Source organism: Aquarana catesbeiana, linkage group LG05 (genome assembly GCF_042186555.1).
Source record: "Aquarana catesbeiana isolate 2022-GZ linkage group LG05, ASM4218655v1, whole genome shotgun sequence".
NCBI classification, from domain to species: domain Eukaryota; kingdom Metazoa; phylum Chordata; class Amphibia; order Anura; family Ranidae; genus Aquarana; species Aquarana catesbeiana.
Genome location: NC_133328.1, coordinates 309,424,786 through 309,450,093, shown reverse-complemented (window position 1 = coordinate 309,450,093; position 25,308 = coordinate 309,424,786).

Genomic DNA, 25,308 nt, shown 5'->3' with positions numbered 1-25,308 from the left:
AATCAACAGAGAAAGGCAACCGGATGGCTGGGGTGGCATGGTTAGTTCAAATATGTTTTGTTTCTTTTATTTTTTTACTTTTTAATCACTTTTTTTTATTTGTATTTATTTGTAGCTTGTCATTTACTTTTTTTATTTTTGTATAATTTTCTTATTTTTAATATTATTTTTCTTATTCTTTACATTTTTTTAATTTTTTTTTTATTTTATTAATTTAATTATTACTGTATTTCTTATTTTTATTTTTTTTATCAATTTTTTTTTCACTTAACTTTATTGCTATCACACAGGAGGAAACAATTCCCTGTGTGATAGCAATTGGAGGTGACAGGTTCTCTTTATTGACCCTGTCACTTCCAAAACAGGAGTCCAGGATCGCAGCTGAGCACAGCTCTCCCCTCTCACTATTTTCATGGCAGCAGCAACAGGAGACAGCAGAGAGGTACACTGTATGGCACAGCAGGGAGATGGATGGTGAAAGCAGCCATCAGAGGCCAGGCAGGCGGTGCACCATCACGGGGCAGCGGCGTAGGAAAGACCGGGGATCGTGGAGGCTTCGTAGGCCGCACAAGGCCTCGGCCACGACGGGCAGTTTCAGCGGCCTGGCAAGCCACCGGACCATACCAGGCCTGTGGATGGGCAGGCAGGAGGACGAAGGGGACCCGCAGCCAAGACAGGAACGGAGGAAAGGCTCAGGAGAGGAAGATTCGGCCAGCAGTGACGTCATTCGGGCCCCGTTCGTAAGTAGGGGTCGTTCGTAAGTCGGATGTTCGTAAGTCGGGGACCCCCTGTACTACTACCCAGTCTCCAAGTGTCGCACCTATCCTGCCTTCAATCCACCTGTCTCTTCTCCTCCACCTGTAATGCCCCGTACACACGGTCGGATTTTCCGATGGAAAATGTCAGATCGGAGCGTGTTGTCGGAAATTCCGACCGTGTGTGGGCTCCATCGGACATTTTCCATCGGATTTTCCGACACACAAAGTTGGACTGCAGGAGATAAAATTTTGAGACAACAAAATCCGATTGCGTCAATTCCGACCGTGTGTGGCCTGTTTCGACGCACAAAGTGCCACGCATGCTCAGAAGAAATTCCAAGACGGAACAGCTCGTTCTGGTAAACTTAGCGTTCGCAATGGATACAGCACTGTCGTCACGCTGCAATGTTCAAAATGGTTTAATACAGCGCACTCTCTTCTTCTTTATAATGTGACAAGAATATAGTAGTTTTGCTGCTCATATTCACACACACTTCTCACAAACTTATTTCGTTACTATTTATCGTGATTCCCTCAATATATTTTGATTTCTCACATCTGACAACATATTTTTGTATATTTTTTATATATTTTTTGGCTTTAATGTAGATTCTTTTTTTGTGTTTGTATTTTATTTTTATTTTTTTTGCGATTTTGATTTGTACTCCCGAAAATGTTTGTGTGTGTTTTTTGTGACAAGTTCCCACAACACCATTGATATGTTGTTCTATTTAATCTGTAGGAGATTGTTTGGTGTTGTTGTCCCTTGTTAATTTCACATTTTATGTTAGAAATGTACCTTAATCCTCACCAACAAACTGTCCTTTTTGGATGAAAACACACACAGGAGAGTAGAATTTACCTAAAAAATGTTATTAAGGGGTCACAACTAAACAAAGAGGGAGGCAACGCTGGAGAAACTGCAGAAGTGGGCGAAGCCTTGGACCCCCAGGGCAGACATCAACTATTTTTAAGCAAAATTGGTGGCCTGAGGAGTCCTTATCTAAGGGAGGGCAGTCTGGCCCAGAAGTCCCAGAGATCCGGAAAGCAGCAGATGACATCTGTGTCCCCAGGCTGTGCTCATACGAGAGACTGCATCTTCTGTCAGACCAGACTGAACCCAGGGTCATCACTCTTTGGTCTTCTTTCCACGCCTCCTTCCACGCGGTGGCTGTGGTGGTGGAGTTGTGGCAGCAGGAGGAGGAGGAGGAGGATGGTCCAACTCAACCACGTCGGTCTTGGGTGTTAGTTCCCCACTCACCCCCTTACGTAGTACTTTATAAAGCAGGTCCTCACAGAGCTTGCGTTGACCCTCCTGCATGCCCTGCAATTTGGTGGCAGCCATGCAGGCAAAGGCCTCTTCAGGAGTTGGTAAGGCTCTGAGGGACGCCGAAGCCTCCTGGATCAGCCTGAACGCTGAATCCTGCACGGGACTCGGAGTGGCCTTCCTGGCTCGTTTATATGGCAGGCGGAGGGGAGGGACCTGAGACTCAGTCAGGCTGCGACTGGTTCCCAGGCTTCTCTTGGCTGACACTTAGCCCCGCCTCCTCCTGGCTGCCACTAATCCCCGCCTCCTCCTGGCTGCCACTAATCCCCGCCTCCTCCTGACTGCCACATTCCACAACCTCCTCCTGGCTGAGGTCTTCCTGTGTATGAAAAAGGGACATAGTTTTAGTATTTTTTCAATCAATCACACACAATTTTCACCTCCTGACTGTTGCAAATTGAATGTTAACAAATATAACAGACTATCATTCTGAGCCCAGCATTTTTCATTCTTGTCCCAATTTTAGGTGCCCACTACTGTCTATTGATATGTAAAACACTTTTTTTAATCAGCAATTAGTGATCAATAATAACATCTAGTAAACATCATTTATTTATTGACCAGAAATCTGTAGTAGAATGCTATACCTGACTCCAGCTGGGCTCCTCCACTTCTTCCCGGCTGGAAGGCCCAGGTTGGACATCAGAAGCCTCAGCTAGGATGGAAGGAAGCTTGGAAGGAAGAGTGGAGAAGGATTCCCTGACTTCAGTGTGGTCTGACAGAAATCGCAGTCTCTCGTAGTACCACAGCCTGGGGACATAAACGTCATCTGCTGCAGCTCCGGACCTCTGGGAATCCGTGACCTTCTTGCCTTCCCTAAGATATGTGCTCCTCAGGCCACCAATTTTGGCTTTTAAATAAGGGATGGTTGCTGTGGGGACCACCGGCTTCACCAACTCCAGCAGTTTCTCCAGCGCTGCCTGCCTCTTCTGTTTGTGATTATAGTGGGGGTGTCTCACTTGCCACAGACAGGGCAGCTCCCTGTACTTGTCTATGAACAGGGGGAGGAAATTGTGGTCGTTGAACCCATCCATTTTCTCTGCAAGACACAACACAAGACAAACCCTAATGTCAGGCAAAACTCCCCTAATCTTGTTACAATATAGGCTTCCATTTTGAAGCAGTATAGGCGCAAGTTTAGATCTTACCTTCGTTATCACGATCGGCATCTCCGATGCTCCTTCCTCCGCTCACAGATCGTACATAATACGCACGTGTGTTACGCTTTATACACACTGCACATGCGTATAACTCCGCCCACCCCTGACGTTCTTTCTAGTCTATTCCCCGCCCCTTTTCATTCGGCGCAGTGGGGGAAGAGCACATGGCGGATAGACAGCAGGATCGTGCTAATTGTAGCAACGAGGAGGAGGAGGAGGAGGAGGAAAGGCCGGAGCCTGAAACGTCCCGATCCAGAAGGAGATTTAAGGACTCAAATATGTCCTTTGGGGAGATGTTGGAGATGGTGGACATCCTGAAGAAGGCCGACTATGATGGAAAGTATGGGCCTTACCCCAACCCCAATGTCCGAAAGGCCAAGATCATGGCAAAAGTGGTCAGGAGTCTGCACCGGAATTTCGGGGTACGACGATCGAAAGATCAGCTCAGGAAGCGGTGGTCGGACCTGAAATTACGAGAACATGAGCAGTACAGAAAGATCCGGAGAGTGTTGCAAAAAAGTAAGTAGTTGTGCTGTGTTCCTATTCTTTTTGTGTTTATTACGTTCGTGCTGCTCCATGTGCTTTTAGGAACTGTTGTACAGTTTAAAATGGCAACTTTCATGTTCATGGGCACATTATTCGTTCGGATCAAACATTTTTCGTTCCAACTATAAAATACCATTGTTTAGCCCATATGCATTTGGCCACCATTTTGACGCCCTATACTTGTCTTCAAAGAATTGGGTTGTGTAGATGGCTTTGTTACTAGAATGAAATGCAAACTAGATTCTCTGTAAGGAGAGGACACTCAGCATCTGTTTTCACATCTGGACACTGGAGCACTAGTGTGGGACATCAGAACACCATTTTTATTAGGGGGGCCACACAGGTGCTCCAGTGTATACTATAGGGGGTTTCCATCTGTGAAGCTTGTACCAAACAGGTAAAGTATTGCAGGTTGACAAAGGACACTAAAAAAGCTACATCTTGGAACTCTGCTAAAATTGACAATTGTACCTCACTTCCAAGCAATGTTTCCTATTTCTAGTTCTGACATTAAATATCTGTGTGCTAAGTATACCATTTTTGTTTTACATAGGGGAGAAAAGACTCGGAGGACACCCCTCATCCGAGGAGACCAGAGCCCCCCCCCCCCTGGAAGAAGGTGAAATACCACCAACCCAAGCTGAGCGGGAGGATGAAGACGTGGTGGAACTAGTCACCACAACAGGTGAGTGTCTGCAACCACAGGCTCAGATAAGAGATGGATGGCTGCATTTTTTTTAAACCAAATTTATTTTGGGGTTCCTCTCTTTTTAGGTGATCGTGAGGTTGTGGATCCAGATCCTTTCACATCCGAAAGTGCCCAGATCCTGATCGGGGAGATCATGGGGTGTAATTTACAATTGCAAAACATCAATGATGTTATTCCAAAATATAAAAACATCATTGATGTTTTGGGGCGAGTTTAAAACCCCTCCAAATCAATTTCTTCTTTTGTGTGCTACAATGTGCTAAATGTTTTTGTGATTTTTCCCAAAGCCAAATTTGGAGGATGCACACAATGTGTTAACATGTGCTATCTGCCATCACGGGAGATCAATGGACGCGTTTTGGGGTTGCAACCCCTTCCTCAATAATAAAGTAGCGGTGAGGAAAGGGTTTCTCCCCCAAAACACATCCCTTGATCCCCCGTGATGGCAGCTAGCACATGTTGACATTGGGAAATTTGTGTGCATCTTCCAAATTTGGCTTTTCCTGGGGTGATTTCCCCCCATCTGAACGCAATATCAAACACAGTTCCTAAATACTCATGTCTGATATTGCCTTCAAATTCGACCAAATGTGACGTTTGTAAGTTCAAGATTTGTGTCTTTTCTTGTTGGTTTTACACAGGCCTGTTTTCTATAAAATGGACATTTTGATTTTGAATAATGCCACCACAAAAATTGTTATACAACAAACATGTTGGTTTGTTTGAAAAACCTTTGGTAAATGCACATGTGATTGTGCAGGTATTAAAAAGATTGTTAATCAAGAATGTGTGGATTATTGTCTCAATGCTACAACACTTTTGGGGTGATGTAATTGTTGTTTTCTGAGAAAATGGGGGTTATTTCCTAAGGGCAAATCCACTTTGCACTACAAGTGCAGTTTCAGTGCAGTTGCAAGTGCACTTGTAGTGAAATGTGTTTTTGCATTTAGTAAATAACAGCCAACAGTGCTTTGTATAAGGTTACACAATCACGCCATTTTCTGCACTCAAAACATTTCTGTCAGGGTCAGCTAAAACAAACACAAGCAGTAAATGTCCACAAAGAATTTTTTAGTTTTTTTTATTATAAAAAGGCTTCACAGATTGTCTGGCATATTGATAGCCCCCCTACCCGCAAAGAACTAGAGGTAGCGTAACCGGACATCACGGGCACTCAGGGAGGGCAAGCCAGGACGGCCGCTTTCAAGCGCTGTCAGTGTGGTTTGATGTATGATTCCGGCCTCAGGCCCAACTGAGCCAGCATAGTTGGCTGAATGTTTCCTTAAAAAGTTATGGAGAACACAGCACGCAAGTATTATATGGTTCAGTTTATACTCCGCCATATGGATGGGTGTCATAAATAGGCGGAACCGGCTGGCCAGGATTCCAAATGTGTTCTCCACCACTCTTCGGGCTCTGGCCATCCGGTAATTAAAAACCCTCTGTTCCGGGGTGAGGGTCCTCATTGGGAATGGCCACATCAGGTGGTCCCCCAGCGCAAACGCTTCATCAGCAACGAACACAAATGGGAGTCCTTCCACATTGTCCTCTGGAGCTGGCAAGTCCAAGCTGCCATTCTGGAGACGCCTGTAGAACTCCGTCTGGGCGATGACTCCACCATCGGACATCCGGCCATTCTTCCCCACGTCCACATACAAGAAGTCGTAATTAGCCGACACCACCGCCAACATCACTATACTATTGAACCCCTTGTAATTATAATAGTACGACCCCGAGTTGGGTGGTGGGACGATGTGGACGTGTTTCCCATCAATTGCCCCTCCGCAGTTAGGAAAGTCCCACCGCTGGGCAAAGTGGGAGGCCACAGTCTGCCATTCCTGTGGCGTGGAAGGAAATTGTTGAGGAAAAAACAATAAACATTACTATTTTTTCACAGAAACATGGCAAGCAGATTAGACACAAACATTATGGGGCAACCTCAAGATAGCATTTAGTAAGGGGAATTTAACAAGGTCAAAGTATAAGGTACACCTATCATATTCCCCCTCCCCCTCTCTCATGGGCCATTTCTAACATTATAGGGGGTGTGTGTAAATCTTGGACAGGTAACCCTCTTCACTTCATTGAGAGATGAATGCCTAAATAATGGGTATTACTTTGAACAGCCCCTCCTTAGTTACACTATTGGCAGCCCACTGGACAGGTAAGAAGTGTCATAATACAAAGATATAAATGCACACTGTACACATTTGAGGACATTTGGACATTCTGCTATTACCTATCAAGATAATAATAGGATACAAAAACTTTAAACAGTACCATTGGAAAGTATACAGGCAGGCCCTTGCACTACATGCTTTGGGGAATTCATCCATAAATCTGACCACAAAAGAGATGGGTATAGTGTGTATGGGTTTGGCAAAGTCAGCAGATAGATGATTGAGGATAGAGAATTGGGATCAGCTGACTTAGCAGTTGGGGGGAGGGAGGGTTACTAAAAATTATTTGGGGACACCACAAAAAAAAACCTCTGGCACTCTGCCTGAATTTAAATCAAAAATAACATTTCCAAACATTTTAGGGGGTGTTTGGGGTAAAGCAGTACTATGGAGCTGATAAAATACATTGTTAAGTGACTACATGAGGTGAATATAGGGCCAGGAGACACCATGCTGGGGAGGTTAGTGAAGGGCAAATATGTATGAACGACCTAAAATAATAATTACATAAAAATCCAGCATGCATGAGGACAAAGGGGACATTCACAGCATATTACAATCATGGTAATTAGGGAATGAGGAAAGAAATACAAGATATTATCAAACAGACAATACAATAAAATGTGATATAAAAGGATAAAAATCTTACCTTCATATACTCCTTCTGCAGGACCTGTATGATGGCAGAACAGGTCTCTGGGATGATGATCCCCAGAGCCTGGGGGGAGATGCCTGTCGAGAACTTTAAGTCCTGCAGACTTCTCCCTGTCGCCAAATACCGCAGGGTAGCGACCAACCTCTGCTCCGGAGTGATGGTTTGCCTCATGCAGGTATCCTGCCTGCTAATATAAGGGGTCAGCGAAGCCAGCAGACGGTGAAATACGGGGTCCGTCATCCTGAGAAAGTTCCTGAAATCATCAGGATTATTCTCACGGATCTCACGGAGCAAAGGCATATGAGAGAACTGGTCACACTGAAGCAACCAATTCTTGGTCCATGAACTCCTCCCCACCCTGTTCATGGACTGGACTTGTGTCAAGGTAAGGACCCCAACACCAAGCCCCCGCACAGCACGAACTCTACGAGGAGTACGCATATGAAACATGGCTAGAAAACGGTCGGCTGCTCAGAACGAAGTAACAGAACGCACTGAAGAACACCAAGGCCTGTGAAGAGCGACCTGAAAAACAGCAACGAGCGGGCAAGATCGCACAGAAAACTCCGATACGAACTGACTGCATGCACTGAAGAGCAGATACAAACCCACAAGCACAAACTGAACGGAAGAAAACGATCTGAAAGCCACGAGTCTGAAAAAGCGCAAATCGTCTCTCACCAAACTTTTACTAACACGAGATTAGCAAAAGGAGCCCAAAGGGTGCCGCGCTTGGTTCTGAACCGGCCTTTTCTAGTCTCGTCGTACGTGGTGTACGTGACCGCGTGGTTGGCGATCGGAAATTCCGACAACTTTGTGCGACCGTGTGTAGACAAAAAAAGTTTGAGCCAACATCCTTCGGAAAAAATCCTAGGATTTTGTTGTCGGAATGTCCGAACAAAGTCCGACCGTGTGTACGCCCTATAACAGTCCCACAAAACCCTCCTCCAGCTACAGTTCCTTGGTCTTCCTTCTGCCCAGCTACTTTCTTTTCTTGCAGCCCTGCTCCTACATACAAAACTGCACGGGCTAAACCAAAAAAGAAACAAAAATTCTTCCCGACCCACACCATCTTGCCAGTAACCCAACCTGCTCCCACTTTCCAGTCTGATGTACCTGCCTCCCAGTCTGATGTCCTGATGCCTACCTTCCAGCCTGATGTCTCGGTGCCTGCCTTCCAGCCGGATGTCTCGATGTCTGCCTTCCAGCCGGATGTCTCGGTGCCTGCCTTCCAGCCGGATGTCTCGGTGCCTGCCTCCCAGCCGGATGTCTCGGTGCCTGCCTTCCAGCCGGATGTCTCGGTGCCTGCCTCCCAGTCTGATGTCCTGATGCCTACCTTCCAGCCTGATGTCTCGGTGCCTGCCTTCCAGCCGGATGTCTCGCTGGATGTCTCGGCGCCTGCTTCCCAGCTTGATGTCTTTGCCTCCCAGTCTGATGTGCCTGCTGTCCAGTCTGCCCTGATGCCTGCCTTCCAGCCCAAAGTCTCGGTGCCCGCTTTCCAGTCTGATGCGCCTGCTATCCAGTCTGATGTGCCTGCCTCCCAGTCTTATGTCCTGATGCCTACCTTCCAGCCTGATGTCTTGGTGACTGCCTTCCAGCCGGATGTTTCGATGCCTGCCTTCCAGCTTGATGTCTCTGCCTTCCAGCTTGATGTCTCTGCCTTCCAGTCTGATGTGCCCACCTTCCAGTCTGATGTACCCGCTCTCCAGTCTAATGCGCCTGCTTTCCAGTCTGATGTCCTGATGCCTGCCTTCCAGCCTGATGTCTCGGCGCCTGCCTCCCAGCTTGATGTCTTTGCCTCACAGTCTGATGTGCCCGCTGTCCAGTCTGTCCTGACGCCTGCCTTCCAGCCCGAAGTCTTGGTGCCCGCTTTCCAGTCTGCTGCACCTGCTATCCAGTCTGACGTGCCTGCCTCCCAGTCTGATGTCTTGATGCCTGCCTTTCAGCCGGATGTCTCGATGCCTGCCTTCCAGCCGGATGTCTCGATGCCTGCCTTCCAGCCGGATGTCTCGATGCCTGCCTTCCAGCCGAATGTCTCGATGCCTGCCTTCCAGCTGGATGTCTCGATGTCTGCCTTCCAGCTTGATGTCTCGATGCCTGCCTCCCAGCTTGATGTCTTTGCCTCACAGTCTGATGTGCCCACTGTCCAGTCTGTCCTGATGCCTGCCTTCCAGCCCGAAGTCTCTGTGCCCGCTTGCCAGTCTGATGTGCCTGCCTTCCAGCTGGATGTCTCGATGCCTGGCTTCCAGCCAGATGTCTCGATGCCTGGCTTCCAGCCGGATGTCTTGATGCCTGCCTTCCAGGCGGATGTCTCGATGCCTGCCTTCCAGTCGGATGTCTCAGCCTTCCAGTCTGATGTACCCGCTCTCCAGTCTAATGTGCTTGCTTTCCAGTCTGATGCCTTGATGCCTGCCTTCCAGCCTGAAGTCTCGCCTGATGTCTCGGTGTCTGCATTTCCATCTGATGTCTCGATGCCTGCCTTCCAGCCTGATGTGCCAGCTTCCCAGCCTGATGTGCCAGCTTCCCAGTCTGATGTGCTAGCTTCCCAGTCTGATGTGCCAGCTTCCCAGCCTGATGTGCCAGCTTCCCAGCCTGATGTGCCAGCTTCCCAGCCTGATGTGCCAGCTTCCCAGTCTGATGTGCCAGCATCCCAGCCTGATGTCTCGAAGCTTTCCTTCCAGCCTGATGTCCCGATGCCTGCCTACCAGCCTGATGTGCCAGCTTCCCGGTCTGATGTGCCAGCTTCCCAGTCTGATGTGCCAGCTTCCCAGTTTGATGTGCCAGCTTCCCAGTTTGATGTGCCAGCTTCCTAGCCTGATGTCTCGAAGCTTGCCTTCCAGCCTGATGTCTCGATGCCTGCCTACCAGCCTGATGTGCCTGCCTTCCAGTTTGATGTGCCAGCTTCCCAGTTTGATGTGCCAGCTTCCCAGTCTGTTGTCTCAGTGCCTGCCCTCCAGCCTGATGTCTCGAAGCTTGCCTCCCAGTCTGATGTGCCAGCTTCCCAGTCTGATGTGCCAGCTTCCCAGTCTGATGTGTCTGCTTTCCAGCCTATTGTCCCAGTGCCTGCCTTCCAGCCTGATGCCTCAGTGCCAGCTTCCCAGACTGATGTGCTGGCTTCCCAGACTGATGTGCCGGCTTCCCAGACTGATGTGCCGGCTTCCCAGACTGATGTGCCAGCTTCCCAGACTGATGTGCCAGCTTCCCAGACTGGCCTGCCTGCTGCCCAGCTTGAAGTGCCCATGCCCGCTGCCCAGCTTGAAGTGCCCGCTGCCCAGCTTGAAGTGCCCGCTGCCCAACTCGAAGTGCCCGCTGCCCAACTCGAAGTGCCCGCTGCCCAGCTCGAAGTATTCCTGCCCGCTGTCATCTCAGATGTGCCGCTGTCTGCTCGGATGTGTCCGCTGTTTTCCCGGATGTGCCCGCTGCCTTCTCAGATGTACCTACTGTCCAGTTTGTACCGATGCCCAGCCTGATGTGCCCTCGTCTGTTGTTCAGTTTGAGGCCATGAACTTTGGACAATTTCACCTTGTTGGAGCGTCCGGAGGCCGCTCCTTTGGGGGGTACTGTCATGAGAGGGTTTACCCATTGGTGGCGCTATCGGTCTCTTGGATCGCAGTACCAGTGTCCACCAGCGGGTGTCTTCCAACACCTGAGACCTGTAGTAAGAGGTCTCTCCTGCTGGTGGCACTGTTGCATCCTTGGGCCGTAGTACCGGTGTCCACCAGCGGGTGCACTCCGGCAGTGTGGAGCAAACAGCACACTTTGCGCTCAGCTGTAACATGAGGTCAATTACCACAGCCTTATAAATACCCAGCAAGCCCTCATAGGCCTGCCTTGGTATCTTTCTTCCTTGTGCCCTGACCTGTTAGCCCGTATCCTGTTAACCTGTATCTCCTGTACCTGAACCTGAACCTGCTCCTGAGCCTGTATCCTATCCCATCCATTATCTCCCTCTCCCAACCTGCCCTTGTTCAGTTGCTTATCATCTGTGTATAACCTTAGCTTGGCTAAACGTTTATGTTTCTGGTATATCCCTTGTTCCTGCTGACCTGCTGTGTATGACCCTGGCCTGGCTGACATCTGTGATTCCGGTATTGCCTTCTGCTGTATATATTGTTGTTTGTAGTGGGTTTGTTGTGTTGGTTTTGCACTGTTTGTATTTTCTGAATTACCACCTATTTTAATAAATATTATTTATTCACTTACATGCGTTTTGGGTTATCTCTGTGCAGTCCACACAGTCTGGTCTACTAGTCTCCTGACAGTCTCTCTCCGGAACACTCTCGGCAACAGCAGGCAAAGTGACAGCCTGCCGTTCTCTCTCCGTAGTTTTAGCAGCTTCCACTGTGGCGATACCTGTTGCCCAATCCATCCGATAAGCACAGGGTGACATGGCAGGTTGCTCCACCACAAACAAATACTCTCCACATTGCGAACCTCGGCCAAATGGACGGAGATGTACGGCCTGTCCTTCACATCTGTGGCAGATCATGCCCAGTCCCTCAATATCTCCTGAGGTATACAGAACAAACCTCCCCTGCGGCTTCAGACGAACACCAGTATCTGTAAGCAGGGTGTCGGTCAGCACAGTATTCAACACGGTGTTTGAAGGGAACATTCTTGGTCCCATAATTGGCTGCATCGCTGAAAAAGACATGGCCACACTCTGATCCTCTCAGCATGATCATGAGGCCTCTCTTCTTCTCTGGCGCCAAACACACACATGCGTCCCACGCGGTATCAAGTAGGGTAGGCTCCTCCCACTTGTTTTTCTGATCACGTAGCTCCCGGGCTTTTACTGGCGCCCGCCGCCTATGCACTCGAAAAATAAAGTCCTGCAACTTTTAACCTTTTCTCTTCCTGAAAAATTTGACAAAGTCCAGCTCTCACCGTAAACTCCCGGTAAAACACCTCTCTAGGTTGCGAGAATTGATGGTCAACAAATCCCGGATGACGCCCCCACATGTAGCACTAACTCTCGGTGGAGCTGCTGGTTTAAGCGGGCTTGTTACCTTCACTCTCGACACCTCTGTTTCACCGGCACCGGGTCTAGGGTTCCGTTGAGTTTACCTCTGGACGATAAAAGCACCAACACTTGAGTACGTTTTCAATGCTTTATTGAACCAAGTAACAAAGGAAGTAGCAGGAAAGAGGCAGGAGGGAAACTGCAGGGAAGCTCAAATACCTTTCTTTAGGATTCTTGAGAACGTCCTTTAAAGTTGAATATTGTAATCGGATGCAGTCACCTTGTGGGACACAATCTTTGGTTGCCTGGATAGGCCTCTCTCACTTGCCTAGCAGCCAGTACGTAGCACGAACAAAAGTCTCTGCCACAGACTTGATTGAAATAAACCCGTACGATCCACTGCCACAGGATGTATTGGTTTAGCAGTGAATGTCAGACACAGTACTTGGACCTCTAAGCCAACCCGGCAGTACTATGCTGTAGAACTACTTTAGGATACGTCCTCCAACCGAGTCACCAGGCCCCTCTCCAGACCAGCACTCTGCATGATCCTTCCATGACGGGTCCTCCCCTGGGATCTTCTCGGTTGTCCAGCTTCTTCACTCTGGATAGACAGCTCAGGACCATTCCTCGGTTGTTATGGTAGGCCCCAGACAGATTTCTGAACCCACCCATGCGCCGCAGCGACGCGGGCCTCCGGAACGGAGGACCACGAGACAGCACTCTAACGCATACCTGTCGGCCAGGAGGGCCAGCAGGTGGCTGTAAAACAAACCCTAAAACATGGCATCTGTCCCATAAATACCCTCTCCCAGAATGCACCTCGGAGGACCACCTCCACCGAGTTGTCTCCGGGACAGAGGAGCACCCATACGCTTCGACACGTTGCCCTTCCAACACCAGCCAATGGTAACAACGACACCCACTGGCTCAGTGTGGAACCACACGCAACGTCAGCCAGGAACAGAGGCAAATCTAACTCCCCCTAACGAGCAATTCACTAAATTTACCTATCAGATGGTAGATCATAGATCTACCAGCGCTACAATAAAATCAAATACACTGCCTATATTGCCTACACTGTATATATAGGCTACGCTATATCAAATACAATGCTGCTAACTAACTGACCTGACCTGCCTAATCTAGCTCAATCTCTCTATCTCAGTCCACTATAACACACTATACAGGCACTGTGTAAGCAGCATTGTATAGTGTGGAGTGTGGACTTAGTTCCCCTGAGCCATAATTGGCCAAAGGCACCTTGGCTTTGGAGGTTAAACAATACATATGCAAGAAAAATTTCAAGGCCTTTTTACCAAAATGAGACTACATTTGTTATGGATTCACTAATTGATATAAAGGGTTTCTTTACCCCCTTTATAAGTAGGAGGTTCTGGCCACAGTTCTGGAACAGATACTGAGCAAATGCAATAACACTCAAATCAGCCAGGTCACACATGACAACAAAAAAATCTGTAGCTGAGGCATTAGTTTACAGAACAATAATCCAATGGCACACTGGAAATTGTGATTTCTAATGAAGAAATGCAAGTAATTACCCTATTGCCAAATTTATAGTAGTAAGTAGCCATTAGGTTTTACTCCTTCATAACCATTAAAGCCCCTTTAATTCAATCGTTTTAACTGAATTAATACAAGGTACAGGTAGTAAACATAACTATTACAATGAATTGATGAACATAGGATAATAATATAGCATCAGTACTAAATTACCTTCAATCAAAAAAATGTTATGTACTGTATGTCCAACTTTATCATAGATATATCATGTGATAATGACTTTAAATGTAGTCTAGAGGTTATAAGAAATATTTTCCTTACATTGTTTTTCACTACATAGAGGGAGCTCAACCTGTCAATATTAAACATTGGTTTGTATCAAACACATATTTAACAATATAACTCAATCGAGATAAACTGAATACTAGAAAAGTTGATTAACTATATTAACCGTTCATATTAACCATAAAAGTATCTTTAGTTTTATTTAAATATGAAAAAGAAGTATCTCCTGAAATAGATCAGTTAGATTCATATTTGGACATGTTTCTATCTCTGTATGCTAGAATCTTTTCATATTCTGCTATAGTAGTGGCCTGTGTAATGATTTCCCTTATGCTAGGTATTTCCTTAGTTTTCCATTTGTACATGATCGCTGATCGTGCTGAAAATAGTATGTGTATGACTATCAATCTGACAGAAATTGGGTAGGTTGACATTATAATGCTAAGAAAAGCTTGTTTAATATTTGGTTTCACAAAGACCCCAGTAACTCTAGATACTAGTTTAAAGTGGTTGTAAACCCTCCTATAGAACAATTTCTACATTCAAAGCATACTATAATAACTTACATATAGCTTGGTTTTATTTTCCCCACAGCTGCACCGTTCCTGAGAAATCGACCTCTGTCCCCTGCAGTGACCTCTTTCGCGCATTCGCTGATTCACGGCATACTTAGAGGCTATTGAGCCCTTCACAAACATGCCGTGTCAGCATCATCAGCACTCGGCGGCATCTATTTTAAGAGTTCTGGCACTTGCAGGTTGTGTAAACATCGGGTCTATGGCCGGCAAGATAGGAAGACCCGCACATGCGCAGGATTATGGCAGGAAGGGCAGAAATATACTCCGCTCTGGAACAGGATTCCAGGAGTTGAAATGGCGCAGCCTGCTGCCAGAAGATCAATATAGAAAGTAAGGAAAATTTAAATAAAAACAAACATTAATAGAAGAATTGACATGGCAGTGTACTTTGTAATATTTGAAAGTATTGATGCAAAGATGAATTTGGATTTTGTGGCCTGGGTTTACTTCCTCTTTAAATATTTCTGACCAGAAGCTGCGGAGATGTAGGCAGGCCCAAAGCATGTGTGTCAGCATGCCTACCTGTCTGCAATCTCTCCAGCAAAGGTTTGAGTTAGTTTTAGAGAATTTTGCAACTATTTATGGAGTAAAATGCCATCTTAGGAAGAATTTTTGTGCCAGTTCCCCATAGTTGGAGCATCTGGAGAATTGATGGTTGCTTCTGATTGCTTTCAGCCACTGCTGGTCAGAGGATGTTTTGCCTAGTTCTTTCTCCCATTTAAGTGAAGGAGTTGGTTTAGTAAAAGAAGATTTAGAGTGGAGTATATTATATATCATGGTAATTCCTTTCAACATAGTTTCATTAGTATGCCAAAATTTCCAAACCTTTTCAGAGATTGGTATGTGGGTGTTCTTTGTGTGTTGATTAAAATGAGGAAATCTGATTATATGTGAATGTTTCTTTCCTTGGGATTTGAAGTTGAGATTGGAAGTTGAAGTTTATCAACTAAGTCGGAGAATGACAGTTTGTTTCATATGAGAAGGTACCTTAAGTTGTGGATGTCTTTGCTTATCCAATGTTTGGGATCACCCATTTGAGGGATTTGAAGGGGATATCAATGGGGATGGGGATATCGATGGATGATAGCATATCATCCCTGTTGTCCTTAGATAGGACCATGCCTGGATTGAGGCTTAGATGGTCTATGATAATCCCCGTGTAAAGTAGATCAGATGTCATAATGAGTGATAAAGGTGATTTGGAGTGCATTCAAGCCAATTCTAATTTGCACCAAGGTTTTCAAGTGGCATTTTCAAACCAATTTTTAAGCTGGTCCAGCACTGTAGCTATATAATAATCCTTTAGTACAAGTATTCCCATAACTCCCACTGATTTGTGCTTCCGTTGTATCTGTGGCGGGCATCATACTCAAATGAAGTGTAACATTTGTTTTTGTAATGTTGTGAAGAAAGAGGCGGGTAAGAGAATTGGAAGTGTTCTAAAGTAATAAGTTATTTTTGGTAGCAGCAGCATTTTGTAAGCTGCCAGGTGGCCTGACCAGAAAAAGTTTTTTTGGGTTCTAGACATCTCCTGTTGAATGGTAGTGATGAGTGGAATATAATTAGCTTTGTATAGGTCGCCAAGTGGGAAAGCTAGTTGGATCCCTAAATAGTCTATTGAGCCTGTGGTCCATGGATATGGCAGTTTGTGTTGCAGGGATGATTTAAGAGTGTTATCAATTGCTATACTCAATATGCTAGATTTAGAGGTGTTGACCTTGTAGTAAGCCACTTTACTAAATAAGAGGAGCACCTCGTGAGCTGCTGGTAAAGAAATTGCAGGATTAGTTCATGTCAAAATAACGTCATCAGAAAATAATGAGATGGTATGTTGGTTGCTCTGTGAGGGAATACCTCGGATGTTTGGGTGTGATCTAGTTTTCTCCACCAGGGGTTCCATAATTAGGGAAAAGATTAGTGGGAATAAGGGGCAGCCCTATCTCGTCGCATTCGTTATTTGGAAATTTTTAGAGAACATGCCTTCTGTGGAAACTTACGCTGAGGGAGAAGAGTCCAAAGCAGATATAGCGTCTTGTATTGGACCTTTCAAACCAAATTTTTCCAGTACACTTCCCAAGTAGCCCCAGTGTACTCTTTTTAAAAGCCTTCTCTTCATCTAACATGAGAAGCAGAGAAGGCTCCTCAGATTTTTCCACTAGGTATGCATCTGTGGTTTGGCAGCCAGGCACAAACCCCACCTGATCTTGATTATTTAGGTTTGGTAAGATTTTTGCTAATCTATTGGCAAGTAGTTTGGCATATAGTTTAACATCTACATTTAGCAACAAAATTGGCCTAAAATTTTAATATTAGGTTCTTTACCTGGTTTAGGCAGGTTCACAATTGTAGCTGTGAGCATTTCAGGTGTAAAACTAGCTCTGGACATTGCGGCATCAAAGACCTGTAATAAGTATGATGATAGTGTGGAGTTAAATAATTGATAGTATTCTGACGAGTATTCATCTGATCCTGGAGGTTTGTTATGGGGTAAGCTTTTGATTAGTTTCTCTATTTCTGACACCTTAAAGGGTTGATTTAGCTGAGATAATTATATTTGAGAAGGTGTAGGCAAGGTTACTGATGCCAGGAATTCAGATATAATTTCTGCTGATGGTTGATGGGTGTCAGGATCATTTTTTAGATTATAAAGTGATTCATAGTAGTCACTAAAAGCTTCTACAATTTCTTTAGGGTTGGAGACTTTGTTCCCTGTTTTGGGATTTGGATATAGGGAATTTTTTGTTTAACAACTTTTTCTTTTAATAGAGTAGCTAATAGTTTCCTGGCTTTATTCCCATATGGGTATGATTGGGCTTTCAGTGAGCGAAGATGGTTATCATGCTGGGATATTGAAAGCGTGCATAAATCCTGTCTAGCAAGAAAGTTGCTCAAGGATTGGCTGTGTAGTAGTTTGTTTGTTAATGCTCTCTAGGTGTTGTATATTTGATAACAAGTCGTTGAGCCGCTTTGTCCGTTGCTTCTTTATTTTTGCACTCAGTTGTATAAGTAGTCCCCTAATAAAAACCTTATGAGCATTCCACAGTGTGAAGAGGTCATCGACCATCGGGACATTAAGGTTAAAAAATTCTTTGAAGCATTTTAAAATTTGTTTTGCATTCTCTGGTTGAGATAGGGTGAAATATTGATAGAAATGTGCGTTTACATCCTATACATGTATAACATCATATAGCGTGAATAAATAACAAAATAATATATTCATAACTTAAATCCTATACCAATATAAGCAGCATGTGCGATCAGTGAGCATTTCACAAATAACCAAAATTTACAGAAAGAAAATCCATTCATATGTGGTAAACCATATAAACGTCCACAGAAACTGGAGGTTCATCGGCATATGAGGTGCCACATTTACGCTTAATTATATGTCTTTTTTTTTTTTTGTCTATACCACTCTGATTCAATGTTATACATGTAGACACATATATGTAGTAACTGAACTTGGTTATTTTTCTCGATTTGTTCTAATTATATATGTGTATGCACATTGCCCTCCTCCTGTAACACAGAACGCTCATTTCTCCTCCCCAGGGACACCGGAAGTCGAGCGCATCGGAGCGCCTCGGACTGACGCGCTATGACAGCCCTCCAGGGTCATTGTGGGTGTAGTTACTCCACTGCTTGGTCTATGACTTCCTCGAATGAAAAGGAGGCTTGGAGCGTGGCGTCTGATGCACAATGACGTCACACGCAGTGACACCGTCACGTGACTCAGTTCTGAACGTCACGATTGGAGGACGGCTCCGTGTTTAGTTTAGAACTGTCATCAGTGTAGTATATCACACGGAGGTTATTATAGGCTGGCTGTTGCATACAGCTGAGAAATATCTTGTCTAATTATCTATGTATATATGTGAGCGTGGTACAGACATGTAGGTTTATGCCCCAGTAGCTTGCCCCAGGTTGCTAAAGCCTCCAGATGCTCTGTTACCACGCAATTTTATCTTTTTTGTGATCATGTTTTATCCATTTAAAGTGCGCTGTTTAGAGCTTTTTAATAAAAGCATTTTTTACCGGATTCATGCCCTATGTGGAGATTTTTTGTTCCTTCCTTCCTTCACGAATGGGACCCCTTTGAGTTCTAGCCGTTTTCCTCTGCATACTCATTCCACCCGAGAGAGACATCCTGATTGGTCGGGGACCCATACACCATCGGACAGCTACGGTCGCCCCGGATGGAACTCTCCGCCAGGATTTCTCCAGCCTGACACCCCTGGGACCGTTTGATCCCTCAAGCTCATATGACACTCCACCTTAAGCTGACTGTGTCCATCCCCTCTGGTAAGGATATTCACTCCTGTCGTTTACAGGTTTGAGTCGGAATTTTAGAAGATCCGTGTGTAAAGTGTCAACTTTATACATATTTGGCCCCAGCCTCTGCTTTATGCGTAAATGTGGCACCTCATATGCCCATGAACCTCCAGTTTCTGTGGAAGTTTATATGGTTTACCACATATGAATGGATTTTCTTTCCTTAAATTTTGGTTATTTGTGAAATGCTCACTGATCGCATACACTGCTTATATTGGTATAGGATTTAAGTTATGAATATATTATTTTGTTATTTATTCACGCTATATGATGTTATACATGTATAGGATGTAAACGCATATTTCTATCATTTTTTTTTAGCGCTGCATGTGTTTAGTATCTATTTATTCCTACATTGTTAACCACATTGTTACATGCTGGCAGCTATCACTCGCACTACCTTTCTGTAATAGCGCAATTATTTATTTGTTCCAAGGGTGTAAATATTGTTGCACCATCTGTTTGCCCTGGTCTCGGAAAAAATCTCCCCCACACTGATGGAAATTGGAACGTGGTCAGACCACGTAATATAATGTATATCTGATTTAGTAATCTTCTGTAGCATAAACTTATCTACCAAAAATAAATCAATGCAGGAATATGTGTGGTGAATGTTGGAGAAAAAGGTAAAGCCACGTTCTGATGAATGTTGACATCTCCATCGAACATTCCTGAGGTGGAGATAAAATGGGCGCTGCTGGTGTCATGTATTGCTGCGTACACACGATCGGACTTTCCGACGGGAAATGTTCGATGTGAGCTTGTTGTTGGAAAGTCCGACCGTCTATATGCTCCATCGAACATTTACTGTTGGAATTTCCACACACAAATGTTTGAAAGCAGGTTCTCAAAGTCCGATCGTGTGTACACAAGTCCACGCACAAAAGTCCACACATGCTTAGAATCAAGTATGAGACGGAAGCGCTCGGTCTTGTAAAACTAGCGTTCATAATGGAGATAGCACATTTGTCACACTTGAAATTTGGAAATCTTTCAATGCAGCGTATTCTCTTGTTCTTTATAATGCTAGAATAATGATGTTGCTTTGCTGCTGATATTCACACAGAGTTCTGACAAATGGATTTTTTATTATTTCTCGTGATCTCTTAAATAATCTTTGTTTTTGTTTTTTTTTTGGTTTTTTTTGGTTTTTTTTTATCAAGATCGCCATAAAAATTATTTTTTTTTTTAATTTTTTATAGTGATCTCCTTTTTTTAAAAATTTCTCCAGATCTCCAGAATAATCCTTTTTTCTTTTTTTTTCTATTGATCTCCATAATATTTTTTGTCGTTTTGTGTGTCAAGTTACCACAACACCATTATTATCTTGTATTTTTTTTACCTCAAATAGGTTGGTTGGTGTTGGTGTGCCTTATTAATTTGACATTGTATTTTTGAAATGTGCCTGCCAACTCATAAACAAACTGTCCTTTTTGAAGTAAAACACATAGCCAAGCATTTGTCAAAGCAAAAATTTTAATTTATTAGGGGTCCTAAAAAATAAAGAGGAAGGCAATGTTGGAGAAACAGTGTGAATTGGTGAAGCCTTTGTACCTCAGGGCAGACATCAATTATTTGACAGGCCAAATTGGTAACCTGAGGAGTCCATTTAATAGTGAGCACAATACGGTCCAGGACTGCGAGAGATTGGGAGCAGCAGCAGATGACATATATGTCCCGAGGCTGTGGTCTTACAACAGCCTGCGTCTTTTGCCAGACCACACCAAACCCAGGCCATCACTCTCAACACTTCCTTCCACGCTTCCTTCAGGCTGCTGTAGTGGGTCGGGAGATTGTGGTGGTGGTGGTGTTGTTGGAGGTGGTGGTGGTGTTGCTGGAGGTGGTGGACAAGTATGGTCCAACTCACACACACGTGGCTTTTAGTTGTGAGTTGGCCCCTCATCCCCTTGTTTTAGGTCCTGAAGTATTATCTCCTCACACATGAGGCGTTGGCCTTCCTCCATTTGTTCCAGTTTACTGGCTGTCAGACAGCCATACGACTCGGGGCCACCAGGGGTTGTTGTGAGGACAGCAATAGCCTGGCGAATTAAAGTAGTCGCTGACTCCTCCAGGTTCCTCACCTTCCTGGTCCTTTTTGTTGGAAGGCGGAGGGGAGGAACCTGGAATTCTGTCAGGCTGCTTTCCATGGCCACCTCCTGGCTGAGACTTTCCACAGCCTCCTCCTGGCTGAGACTTTCCTGTGTATGAAAATTGTACATAGTTTTAGTTTTTTGGTCATCAATCACACACAATTTAGAGCTTATGACTGCTGCAAATTGAATGTTACTAAATATAAAAGACTATCATTCTGACCCCAGCATTTTTCATTCTTGTCCCAATCATTTTTGGCTAATATTGTCTATTAATATGTAAACCACTTTGTTAAATCAGAAATTAGTGTTCAATAATAGCATCTAGTTAACATCATTCAATTTTTGACAAGAAATATGTTGAACAATGCTATACCTTGCTCAAGCTGGGCTTCTCCACATCTTCCTGGGTGGAAGGCCCAGGTTGGACTTCAGGAGCCTCATCTGATGTGGAAGGAAGTGTGGAAGGAAGTGTAGATAGCAATGGCCTGGGTTCACTCTGGTCTGACAAAAAATGCAGTCTGTCGTAGTACCACAGCCTGGGGACATAAACGTCATCTGCTGCTGCTCCTGATCTCATGGAATCCTGGACCTTCTTGCGCTCCCTATTATATGTGCTCCTCAGGCCACCAATTTTGGCCTTTAAATAGTTGATGTCTGCCGTGGGAGTCACCGGCTGCACCAATTCCAACAGTTGCTCCAGCGCTGCCTTCCTCTTTGGAAAGGCAAAAACAGAGAATACTCCAACAAACTAGAGACATGGCAGCTCCCTGTAATGTCACGTACCTGGTCGGAGTCTGAAGTGATGAGGTCAGCCCCTCTCGTATCTCCAACCCGGGTCCCGCTGAGGGTGGAGACAGAAGGACCCAAGGGACAGGAGGAACACGAGTGGCTGCAAAAGTAGCCTCGGAAGATTGGAACAGATGATGCGATTCTTGGAAGGCAGAAAGTCACAGCAGGTCGCAGGAACGTAGTTGCGGGCAGCCGGAAGACAGTGTGGAGCCAAACAGGAGACAGAGGCAAAGTCACAAGGATAACCGGGTTCGGTAGCAGGCGGGCAGCAAGGTACCAAGTCATCAGACAGGAAAAGGGTCAAATAGGAAGCCGGGATCAGGAAGCGATAATCAGAAGCATAGGAGAGTCCAGAAGCAGAGTCAAGAAAAGCCAAGGTTCAGCAAGGGATGTCAGGCAGGTAATAGCAGATTGAACAGGAAACGGGTACAAGAACAGCTGAAGATCAGTCAGCATCTGTTACAAGTCAGTGCGCCCCTTAAATAGGCCGTCTGGTGCCAAAGGGATGCGCGGAGGCGCTCCTACAGACGCGCACACTCCTTCGTGCACGCGCATTGGCGCGTCTGTGATCCGTAAAGTTTCTCATGCACGCATGCATGCGCGAGTGCGCCCGGAGTGCAAGATAGTTCTCATACATTGCCCCCTCCTTACGGGCAGCCTCCAGATGCCCTTCAGGAGCTTCTTCTCTGGATGGTGCAGAAAAAAGGCTCGTACCTTTTGTGGGGCATGAACATTAGAAGCTGGTTCCCATGAATTGTCTTCAGGGCCATAGCCCTTCCATTTGATCGGGAACTGTGTTTGGCCTTTCCTGGTTCTACAATCTAGAACAGCTTCCACTTCAAATTCTTCACTGCCCTCAACGAGCAATGGAGGAGGATTTTCTGGGTCCCAGTTAGGAAAGAAATTGGGCACTGTTTTTTTTTTTAATAAAGAGATATGGAAAACAGGGTGAATCTTTAGAAAGTTAATTCGAAGGCCACAGAGTTGATCTTTCTCTTTACAGGAAAGGGGCCCAGGTACTTCAGGCCCAGTTTCTTGGAGGGACACTTAAGTTTCAAGTTTGCAGTGGATAACCAGACCTTGTCTCCTGGTTCCAGACTCAAATTACCCCTCCTCTTCCTGTCAAATTTTTTTGTTATTTGCCTGGGCTTTAGAGATAGTGTCTTGAAGCAATTTGTTATTGGAGTGAAAAAAACTCAATCTTTCTTGAACGGCAGGTACAGAAGATTCAGAGGGTAGTTCAGGCAAAAAGGAAGGGTAGTATCTGTAGTTGGCAAAAAAAGAACGTCTGTTTAGTAGCAGAATGGATGGAGTTGTTGTATGCAAATTCCGCTAGCAGAAGCAAAGGTGACTAATCATCCTCTGGGAAAGAGGAGAAACAATGCAAGTATTGTTCCAAGGTCTGGTTGGTTTTCTCCTTCTGTCCATTTGTCTGAGGATGGTAAGCAGAGGACAGACGGAGTTCGATGTTCAAAGGTTCACAGAGGGCCCTCCAAAATCTGGAAGTGAACTGCACCCCTCAATCAGAGACGGTATTGTCGGGGATACAATGTAGTCTCACAATTTCTTGGATGAACGTTGAGGCAGTCTCAGCAGCAGAAGGGGTTCCTTGTAAGGGTACAAAGTGTGCCATCTTGGTCAGACGATCAACCACAACAAATATGGTGGTAAAGTTTTCATAGGGAGGAAGTTCTAAAATGAAATCCATGGATATCATGCTCCATGGTTTTTTGGGAACAGGAAGGCACTCCAGTAGACCCCAAGTTTTTACTCGATCAGTCTCGTTGCGTTGACAAATTACACAGGATTTGACATATTTATTAAAGTCCCATATCAAGTCTGGCCACCAAAAAGAACGGGAAATTAGGTCTGTGCTCTTATGGATCCCAAAATGGCCTGACAAGGGATGATCGTGGCAATGTTTCAGGACAGCAACCCTAAACTGCTTCGGGACAAAGATCTGTTCATTATAGTAATAGAGCCCTTCCTTTAGTTGAAGAGATAAGTTCTGAGAAGGAGGGTAAGCCAACATATCAGCTCTCATTTGTGTCATCAGGTCTGACTGGAGAAGGAGAAAATTCTTGGCCGGTAAGATAGCGTTTGGTTCCGTGGATCGGACAGGATCATGGTACATGCGCGACAGCGTGTCTGGTTTACCATTCTTTGAACCAGGGTGAAAGGTAATATGAAATGTGAAATGGGAGAAGAACAATGCCCATCTTGCCTGCCGAGGTCTAAGTCTTTTGGCTGTTCTCAAGTACTCTAGGTTCTTGTGGTCGGTAAAGATAAGTATAGGGTGAAGAGCGCCTTCCAACAGGTAACGCCATTCCTCAAGAGCAGCTTTAATGGCTAACAGTTACCAGTCCCCTACATCGTAGTTCCTCTCAGATGGATTCAATCTCTTGGAGAAGAAAGCCACGGGATGGAGTAATGATTTAGGGCCCTGTTGCTGCGATAATATGGCCCCTACTGCGTCTTCAGAGGCGTCCACCTCCAGAACATAGGCCAAGGACGGGTCAGGATGCTTCAGGATGGGGGCCGAGGTGAACAAGGCTTTTAATTGATCACAAGATGCTTGTGCTTCTGGACTCCACAGGGGAACATGCTGTTTAGTTAAAAGTATAATGGGAGAGATAATGCCAGAAAAGTTCTTAATAAATTTTCTATAAAAATTAGCAAATCCCACAAACCTTTGTACCGCCTTTCTGTCCTTAGGAGCAGGCCATTCCAAGACAGTGGCAACCTTCTGGGGATCCTTGGAGATACCATCAGCGGAGATGACAAGTCCCAGAAACTGTATTGTCTGTTTTTCGAAGTCGCACTTCTCAGCCTTGGCATAAAGGTGATGTTCCCTAAGTCTACTCAAAACTTTCATCACGGTGTGGTGTATTTCAATCGTGTCAGAGAAGATAAGAATATCATCGAGATAGACAATGATAAGCAGATCAAAGAAGTCCCGAAAAACATAATTTACCAGGTGCTGAAAGGTGGCTGGGGCATTGCAGAGACTGAAGGGCATGACTAAATATTCAAAATGCCCAAAGTGTGTTTTAAAAGCTGTCTTCCATTCATCCCCTTCCCTGATCTGAACCAGATTGTAAGCATCTCTCAGATTTAGTTTAGAAAATACTCTTGCTCCCCGCAACCTCTGGAACAACTCAGGGATCAATGGAAGTGGGTACCGGTTTTTGACAGTAATTTTAATAAGATCACCATAGTCTATGCGGCAATGGGACAATCCTAAGTCCAGGGGGAAGGCAGAGTATCTGTGTTCTTCTTGTTAAACACATCCAGGAACCCGTGGTAAGAAATGGGTACTAACTTCATAGTTTCTAAATCAGAGTGGATGCTGAGAGGAGCAGATTTAACAATCTTTTCTGGGTAACATTGTCCCTGACAATAATTGGAA